Source organism: Tupaia chinensis, unplaced genomic scaffold, assembly GCF_000334495.1.
Source record: "Tupaia chinensis unplaced genomic scaffold, TupChi_1.0 Scaffold140684_1, whole genome shotgun sequence".
NCBI lineage: Eukaryota > Metazoa > Chordata > Mammalia > Scandentia > Tupaiidae > Tupaia > Tupaia belangeri.
In genome coordinates this window covers 162,246-172,628 of record NW_006200554.1, presented here as the reverse complement: position 1 = coordinate 172,628, position 10,383 = coordinate 162,246, and the positions used below count along the sequence as shown (strand labels likewise).

Here is a 10,383-nt window from a genome sequence, read left to right as displayed (position 1 = left end):
CAAGTGCTTTATATATATGACTAGGCCTCTCTAGTGGAGGGCTGTTGCCAAAGAACTTTGCTACAGTGCTTTGCTGTGCAAAGTTATGAATGCATTTTTAAATGCATACATTGTACCAATCGATTTTATAGTTTTGATATTGTATTATAGTTATGTGAGATACAAAGAACCTTTATATGTTACTCATATCTCACTTTCTTAAATTTACCTGAGAGAGTACACACTCACCAGAAAGAGAGACAGAGAAAGAGGGAGAGAGAAAGTACACCTCAGTAGGACATAGTCATGCAAAAATTCCTTCTCCATTCCCAACCTGGTGCAATTTGGGGTATGCCTGCACGTGAGTCGAACATGTTTTTCAAGTTTCTGGTTTCAGGACTCCAGCCAGGTGATTAACCACAGAGATTCAAGTCCCTTAACCATAGGAAATGGGATGGCACAGACTTTTAGTGCTATTTTTGCAGCTTTCTGTGAATCTATTATTTCAACATAAAAATGCTTAAACGAATCCCCACTTTAAAATGTTTACTATTTTACCCTATGGGTGACTTTGAAACTGCTGTGAAAAAATGTTCGAATTACTATGGCAAATATACAAACAATATTTTTATAGAATGGAAGATGTGTGTGTGTTTATAGAGAAAGCCAAATAAATGTATTCTACTGTTAAAAAATATATATAAATGCATCTTTCTGTATGAAGCCATGTATGCCAGTTACTAAGGTACACTGATCAAACAAACAAAAAAAAAAGCACAAACTTTGGAGTAGAAGCAAGTTCTCATGTATATCTATATATCTAGACTTCTTTAATAGAGTGCCCTTGCAAAAGAAATTTGTTATAGTGCTTTGCAGTGTTATGTTATGAACACATTATTACATGCTTCTTTCTGTATATCTGTCTGTCAGTTACAAAATCTACCTGTGGAATGAAAAAAGTACAAACTTTTGAGTAGAATAAAGTGCTTTATATGTGCGACTAGGCCATTCTAGGGAAGTGTCCTTAAAAAAGAACTTTGTTCTAGTAATTTGCTGTGCAAATGTTCACACATTTTTGCATGCTTCTTTCCATATAACTGTTTTTCAGTTATAAAAGTAACATGTAAAATGAAAACAACACAAAGGCCTCTCTAGTGGAGTGCCCTTGCTAAAGGACTTTGTTCTAGCGCTTTATGTGCTTTTTAAAAAGAATTTTAACTCATTTTAAGTATTATTCACACATTAAATTGCTATACATCATTTACATTGTAGGGGTTTAACCCAGCATGATATACACCTCAGTCCAGCCTAGTTTTGACCACCATACACATCCTCGTCAACAGATAATAAACCTTATCTGTGTCCCACAAGTGTCTTACTTCTCCATTCTCCCTGGCCCCAAAATTTCCTATGCTTTTCCCCCCCCACCCTCTTTCCACTTTGTCTCTAGTGTCCATTACAATTTTTAGTACTTTTATGTTCTTCAGTCTTTCAGTATCTACCATAGTGTGCCAACAGTCGCTATATGTTAAGTGAAGACATGCAATGTCTCTCTTTCACAGCCTGACTTGCTTCACTCAGCAACCAATCTTCCATATTCTTCCACTTTCTATCAAATTCCAGGGCCTTGTTGTTTTTTATGGCTGAATGATATTCCACGAAGTATATATACTATAATTTTTCAATTTATTCATCTAGTTTTGGACATTTGACTTGGTTCCATGTCTTAGCAATTGTGAATAAAGCTGCAATGAATATAGATGTGCAAGCACTTTTCTGACTGAGTGCTCTCTTGTCCTTTGGGTAGATACCCAGGAGTGGAATTGCTGGATCATATGGTAGTTCTATTTAAAGTTCTTTGAGAAACTTCAATATCATTCTCCACAGTGGCTGGACCAATTTACATTCCCACCAACAGTGTAGGCCTGGTTGCAAGTTACAAAAGTACACTGAAGGAATGAAAAAAACTACAAACTTTGGATATTTTGTGACAGGATTTTGATTTGGTGGAGTCTAGAGGTGCTGCAGAGAGAGCCAGAAAGAGCGTGGGGGTGGGGAAAAGGCAGTTGAACTCAGGTCTTGGTGTCAGAGAATGTTAGAGAGGCCTTGGGAGGTGTAGCCAGGGATCCTGTAGCTCCAAGTCTACTGAGTGATCCTTTTCTTTTACTTTTTTAAATTTAAATTTATTTATTTACATTCATTCACTATACATCATTACAGCATACAAAATGAGATTTCCCATCCAGAGGACACTCAGTCGAGCACATCAATATACATGTAATCAACAAATAATTTTTCATTTCTTATTTCCTGTATATTTTGCTTTTTTTTTTTTTTTTTTTTTTTTTACACTACTTCCTCACCCTTCCCCCTTTTCTCTTCTGATTCCCTATCCCTCACCCTTTGCCATGTCCCATCCTCCTCCCACATTGTCTCTGGTATCCATGGTTGCTGAGTGGTTCTATTCTATCTGCATCTGGAGTGGGCAGGGTGACCCATTTTGACTTCCTGCCCCACTTAATCTAAGAGCAGCGGCAGTGGTGGAGGCCTATTGGAGGGGGCTGAGTGGGGAGGGCAGAAGGGAGGACTGAGGTGTTCCCCCTGCCGGACAGAGTCAAGTGACAGCAGTGACCCATGGAGATGGCTGCCCTAGTGGGAGAGGCAGTGGCTGGCCAAGGTGGAGGGGGAGGGGGAATCAGAGGTGGTGAAGGACAATGCTTGGACAGAAGACGTGAGTACTATTTTCACTAAGGCCTAGAATTGCCTAGTATCCCAGGAGTCCTGATCAGGTAATAGGTGAATGGCCCAAGGAAGCCAGAAAAATGTATTGATTTTCAGGTTTTACATGACCTGTGACAGAAATTTCCTGTCGTGCCTGAAGTTGTTGTATCCAGGTGCATGTTGCAGAATAACAACCTGGATGCCTGCTGCACCATTCTCTCTCAGGAGAATACAAGGTATCTTTATGGTGAAGGGGATTTAAATTTTTCAGATGATTCTGGAATTTCTGGTCTATGCAATCACATGACTTCTCTCAGCTTGGACTTGCAGTCACAGAATGTTTACCACAATGGCAGAGAAGGAAGTAGAGTGAATGGATGTAGGACTCTAACACACAGCATTAGTGGTGGACAGTTTCAAGTTGATCAGTCCAATAATGAGCTGGTTCACACAGACAGCACCAGCTTAAGTTCCTCAGGGTTTTAATGTTTTTTGACTGTCCAGTACATCTTGTGCTTTCAATTCATTTAGGCACCAAGGAATGTCCAACCTTTCTCAATAAACTCCCAGATATAATATCATTATGGTAACTTTAGCCCCAAATATTCAGACTGGCTGCAATACTCCTACATCTTTGCCCATCCATGGCATACCCCCACCTGTACTTAACAGTCCACAGGGAAATTCTATCTACATTAGGCCTTACATTACAGCTCCTGGCGGGGCAGCATGACAGGCATGGCCACATTCTGGCTGGGTATCTCAGTCTAAGTCCATGAACCCTCAACAAGTCTATCAACCATTCTAGCCTGGTCCCTGGACTGCTTACCCTGCATCATATCGTCTGTCACATACTTCAACTCAATAGACAAATCAGCAAGGCCACCAGACCTCTCCTGTCTACATGCCCATCAGTACACCAACTACTCCACAACCACCAACAATTCACTTGTCTTCTGCTCATTGCCAATATAACATTCAGAATATTTCAACAGGACCTTGAAAAACCTTGATTGAAATCAAACTTGAACCCCCACACAGAAACAGTTCTTTAAAATCTTCTTCTGGACCTCAAACCTCCAGCATTTCCTCTTCAGTTAACAGCCAAATCTTAAAAAGAAATCAGTCCATTGTTCACATAGCTGCCAGTCCCTCGATACTGATGAGGTTATGTCCCATAGTCAACCTAAAGTCTATATTTTAGCTAATGTCACTACAGGAGATGAACAGGTCAGGTGGAATCAGCCTACACTCTTCACATACACAAACTCTGGAGCATCTGCTGTCTCCAGGAATATATCTGAGCAAGTGAGCATGGGTCCTGCCTTTGTTCATCATCACCCTCCCAAAAGTCAAGCAATGGGCAATAACTCAACAACTTCTCCTAGAATGGTGGTCACTCAACCCAATACAAAATACACTTTGAAAATTACCATTTCTCCCAATAAAACACCTACAGTTTCACTACGGATGGTATCCACTACCTTTGAAATTACAAATCTCCTAATAATTATCACACTGATAATTACAAATCTCCTAATAATTATCATCCTGATAATTATGTAGAAACAGAGAATATTCAGCACCTCATGGACCCTACCTTAGAAAATGTAGATGGAGGAAGTGAAGCACAGAAATTGAGTATGGGATCTGATGATGCCTCCTACACACAAGCTCTATTGTTACACCAGAAAGGCAGAATACAATGGCTTCAAAAAGAATTTGAGATTCATAAGAAAAAGTTGGATAAACTAAAATCCGAAGTCAATGAAATGGAAAATAATCTAACTCAAAGGTGCCTGAAAAGATCAAATTCCATGTCTAAAATACCCTCGCTCACAGAGATGCAGCTATTGGGAATTTATAATAGACAACTCCAGACTGACATTGACTGCTTAAGCAAAGAGATTGATCTTATTCAGGCCTGAGTACCACATTTTGATCCCAGTGCTATTCATAACATTTATGACAATATTTGATTTGTAGGTCCTGTTTCACAAAAATGCAAAGATCAAATGCCCACCATTAAAACATCAAAGACTCAAGACCCAACGATGATGAAGGAGCTCAGCGGAATTGTACTGTCTGTACTTTTTTGAACACTCCAACCTTAATTCACTGTGAGATGTGAGATGCCAACAAATTTCTGAGACAGAAGGCCCTATATCTCTGCTAAAGTGACATCTGAAGTTTAAGAAGCTTGTTTGTCATCAGGCAACAGTTTCCCTGCTACATAGGATTTTGTCAGATTAAAGGTGTGACAAGATGGCATTGTACTAATATTAAATGTCAACTCACAGAGCTAATAATATCTCAGTGTGATGTCCTGGGCAGGTGAGATTCATCACAAGGAAGGTGATCTGCTGAAATATGTAGCAGCTGCTACTCCACTGTGTTCAGTGTTACCAGTATCTCGTTATGGATCACTCTCAGTGTGTACATGCCTAGCTGTTCCCAGTACCTTTTCCCCTTATATCTCTACTGAATTTTGACAAGAGGAAGGAACGGAATGGTAACTTTTTTTTTTTTAATTTTAAAACTTGTACTCAAACACTACATACATGAAGAAAAGGAATGAGGTTTAACTCTTTAAAAACTGTTTGCTTATGCATAGTGCCAGTGGATAGGAGAAGAACTTCACAAATCTGTGGTACTCTTGGCCTTGTCTTTTTCTTCACTGCTGAAAACGTCTCAATTTGTAAAGCCAGTATCTGAGATCTCAAGTGTAAAATGAGAGCAGCATGCATGGTCTGTACCAGCACACAACAAAACACGCCAGAGCTTTTCCTCCTATACAGATCCCTTGAGTCTGCTTTATGAAAAACCCATAGCTAACATCAAACTTGTACATGATAAGAATGTTCATTTTCTCCACTTTTTTTTTTTTTTTTGGCTTGGAAGGTTTAATTTGGCTCTGGGATTTGGGGGAGAGGAGCAGTTCAGAGGGAGCATGTGTTGACATTTGATATATTTGGAGTTGGCTTTATATCTCTATTTCCTTTGCCTCTGTTAATCCTTTCTTGAGTGATAGCTGAGAAGCGAGGCATTTTTAGAATCTATGTAGTTTCTCTCTTTCCAAATCTGTTTTCCCCTTTATTCCTTTTCTACTCTAGCACCTTTTTCTGACAGTGAGTTACCGAAACTCTTATTCTTCTCAATCCAGATTCCAAGTATGTTGAGTATCATCAACTGAGTACCTAGGTGGGTGAGATACACTTTCTTTATTTTAATATTTATTTATTTATTTTATATATTTTTTTATTATTCATGCATTAAATTGCTATACATCATTTAGATTGTGAAGAGACTTCACCCAGCACGAGATGCAGCTCAGTCCAGTCCATTTGAGACCACCATACACACCCTCATCAACAGATAATAAATATAAACCTTATCTTGGAAGTCCTAGTCAATCAGAAAAGAGAATAAAATAAAAGACATTCAAATAGGAAAAGAAGTAGTAAAATTAGCTCTATTTGCTGATGACATAATTATATACATAGTAGACTTCACCCAGCACGAGATGCAGCTCAGTCCAGTCCATTTGAGACCACCATACACACCCTCATCAACAGATAATAAATATAAACCTTATCTTGGAAGTCCTAGTCAATCAGAAAAGAGAATAAAATAAAAGACATTCAAATAGGAAAAGAAGTAGTAAAATTAGCTCTATTTGCTGATGACATAATTATATACATAGTAGACCCAATGGTATTCATGAAAAAATTCCTGGAAGTAATGAATGCATGCAGTAAGGTGGCAGTATACAAAAACAGCATATAAAAATCTATAGCCTTTCTATATACAAACAACAAGCATACTGAGATATAACTCAAGAAATTAATTCCATTTACCATAGCCACAAACAGTATAAGATAACTAGGAATAAATCTAAACAAAGAAGTTAAAGACCTCCACATAGAAAAGTATAAGAAACTAAAAAAAAAAGAAACTGAAAATGACACAAAAAAGTGCCTTCCAATCTATGTTCCTGGATTGGAAGAATTAATATAATCAAAGTTGCAATTCTTCTCTAATTAATCTACATATTTAACACAATCCCAATAAAAGTAACAGAGGCGTTCTATATAGATCTAGAAAAGACAATCATAGAATTTGACTGGAATTATAAAAGACTGCACATTGCCAAAGCCATCCTGACCAAGGGTGGTGTAGGAGGCATCTCACTCCCTGACCCAAAATATATTTCAAAGCTGTGATAATCGAAACAACATGGTATTGGCACAAATAACAGACAGGTGGGCCGATGGAACAGAATAGAGACCCCAGAAATAAATAATTAAAGTTTCTGCACAGTCAAAGGAACAAAAATTGGAGCGAATTGACAGCCTTGGAATAGGAGAATATATCTGCAAACTCTCCTTCATAAAAGACTTATCCAGGATATACAGGGAACTCAAATTGCTTACCCTCCAAAAAGGATCACCCATTTAAAAGATGGGCAAATGTGTTGAACACACAATTCTCTCAGGAAGACCAAAAAGCATATGAGCAAATGCTCAATGTCTATTATCATAAGGGAGATGCAAATCAAAATTTCAATTAGATACCACTTAACCCCCGTCAGAATGGCTAAGATTAAAGCAATAAAGAATAATTGCTGAAGATGCTGTGGTGGAAAGGGAAATATTCTACACGGGCGGGTATGTAAATTACACAGTCACTATGTAGAACAATTTGGAGGTTCCTCAAAGATCTACAAATAAGACTACCATATGACCCAGCAATTCTATTCATGAGTATTGACCCAAAGGATTGTAAAACAATTAGCCAGAAAAAATTCTTGCTCATCCATGTTTATTGTGGCATTATTCATAATTGCTAGGATATGGAATCAACCCAAATGTTCAATAGCAGATAAGTGGATTGAAAATTGAAAATTATTTACTCAGCCATAAAAAAAAAGCAAAAACAATGAGACCCTGGCATTTGATAGAAAGTGGACAAATGTGGAAGATTTACTGCTAAGCAAAGAAAGCCAGACTAAGTGAGGCACTGTATGTTCCCACTCAATATGCACCGAATGTTGGTATTCCATGGCAGAAACTGAATTATTGGAAGGTATAAAAGCATACAGATGAATGATAACACTGGAGACTGTGTGGGAGGTGGATGGGAAATGGGTGAGTGTAAGAGGGAGGGAATCAAGAAGAAGAAAGAAGCAAAACATTTAAATGACCCAAAATGGAAAGAATTTTGTTGATTATAATGTATATAATAATGTCTTTTTTTTTTTGAGAAAGAGAGATTTTTGGTATAGGGTACATATGCTCACCAGAGGGACAGAGAGACAGAAAGTAAAAAATCACTTCCCAGGAAGGATGGCAACACCACAATCCTTTTCACATTCTCTCAAGATTTGGGGCATGAACACATAAGCCACCATGTCCAGGACTTGAACTATGGTCAACTATGTGGGAGTCCATCACCATAACCATTCCACCCTCTGCTGGTTACAATATGTTAATGTCTTTAACCAACTAATATGCATACATACTAAGAAAATTCATTTGTTATGCAGTAATGATACACAATGATTGAATTTTTAAAAATCAAACAACTAATAATAATAATAAACACCACAGGTCTTTGTTTAATAGAAAAGTATTTTTCTGAATTCTGGTTGAAAGAATGAGCTGGAGTCTGGTATCTGTGCTTAATGATGATATTGGCTCATGCAATCTCAAAGTACACATTAAACAACAAATCACAGTTCGATTCTCAGATAACCATTTCACACTCCAGTGTTATCCTGGGCCAATAATCATTGCTAAACAAGGACTGAAAATTTTAAGCCTAGTATTTACTTACTACTATTCTCTGCATCCAGAAGAAAGTAGAATAAATGTGTTGGCAGAAATGTTTTCTAAAAAGCAAGCATGCTTAACTTCATACTTTTATTTAGCCACATTGGGACATACTCATCAAAGAAAATAGGGGGGGGGGGCCCAGCAGTTAGCGTAATGGCTATGTCGACAAATTACAGTTCCATTCTCAGATAACCATTTCACACTCCAATGTTTTCCTGGGCCAATAATCATTGCTAAGCAAGGATTGAACATTTTAAGCCTGGTGTTTACTTGCTACTATTCTCTGGGTCCAGAAGAAAGTGGAATAAATGTGTCAGCAGAAATGTTTGTTAAAAAGCAAGAATGCTTAACTTCATACTTTTATTTAGCCACATTGGGATATACTCATCAAAAAAAATTGGGGGGAATAAATTTTCTTAAAAAGATTTCAGCTTAGTATTTATTGTACACTTACTGCAGGCAACTGCTGAGCCCTCAAAATACAAGCTTGGTAATGCACAACTTCACTTTCATAGACTGTAGAGATATTCTAATTGTATAAAACAATTTTGTGGAAACATGGAGGTGAGAACAGTAATTTGAGTGGGCGATAAAGGACACTAGAGGGTTATGAATATTGTGCATATCCATAAAATTCACAGAGTGTTGAAAACATGATCAACCTTAAAAATATCATATTTCAATTGATAACCTTAATAGTTCTTAGTCATCATGCCTCACCCATCATTTTACCCCTGCCTTCATTTCTGTATTTGTTATGTGATACTTGCAGCTCCCTCATTCTCTCCACTATAGTTTATTTGTCTTCCTATCCCCTACAACTGAACTTTTCTGGAGGGGCATTTTAGCTATTTAAATACCACGAAAGATCCAACTGATCTAATAAATTTATTCTTAGAAATTTATATTAAGGGCACTAAGGATGCTTTTAATATGTTAAATTGTTACACCTATTCACATAAAAATTTTAAACAATTAGCAATTGAGAGCTGTTGGGTGCTTTAAAGTAATTCATAATAAATTATGAAACCATTAAAATTAGAGTTTTTTGTTTGTTTGTTTGTTTTCAATTTATTTATTTGCATTCATTCACTGTACATCATTACAGCATACAAAATGAGATTTTCCATCCAGAGTACACTGTATATTGTCTCAATCAAGCACATCAACAAACATGTTATTGTCAGCAAATGATCTTCCATTTCTTGTTTTCTGTATGTTTTGCTTTTCTTCCCCCATCCTTGATTCCCTATCTCTTACCATCTGCCATCTCCCATTCTCCTCCCACACTGTCTCTGGTATCTATGTTTGCTTTCTATACCATTCCCCCCGACCCACCCACATTTTATTGAATCACCAAAGACCCTAATCAATCCAAATACCCTCATAGCAAACAATGACACACACATTTCCATGAACACAAGTCTAACTTTATGCATCCTATAAAGTAGCACCTAGCTGGGGCTACATATCCTACTGCAGTCATTGAATAGATATATTTTTTTCCTGAAACTTTTTTTTGTAACTCAATTTACATTCCTTCCCTAAGCATCATCACAGCACACAAAATGTGATCTCCCATCCAGTACACACTGCATAGTGACTCAATCATGCACATTACAAAAAAAAAAAAAATTTCCAATTCCAGTTCCTAAAATTATTACCACCACTCTTTCTGACCCTCTGTCCCTTCCTACCCTCCTCTCACACCACCTCCAGTGTCCAAAATTGTCCTCCATTCCATTCCCACCCACATTGCATTGATCACACAATTTCCTACATAACCTAACTACTTTCAATGGTGAGTTCACGCATTACTACTAAGAAAACCAGTTTTAACTTAAAGAAA

At 37.5% G+C, this 10,383-nt stretch overlaps 1 pseudogene; it reads left to right on the top strand.

Annotated features, from left to right (window-relative positions):
* The first annotated feature begins 2,395 nt into the window (after positions 1-2,395).
* Positions 2,396-4,850, top strand: LOC102498180 (TGF-beta-activated kinase 1 and MAP3K7-binding protein 2-like; annotated as a pseudogene).
* Positions 4,851-10,383: the final 5,533 nt, after the last annotated feature.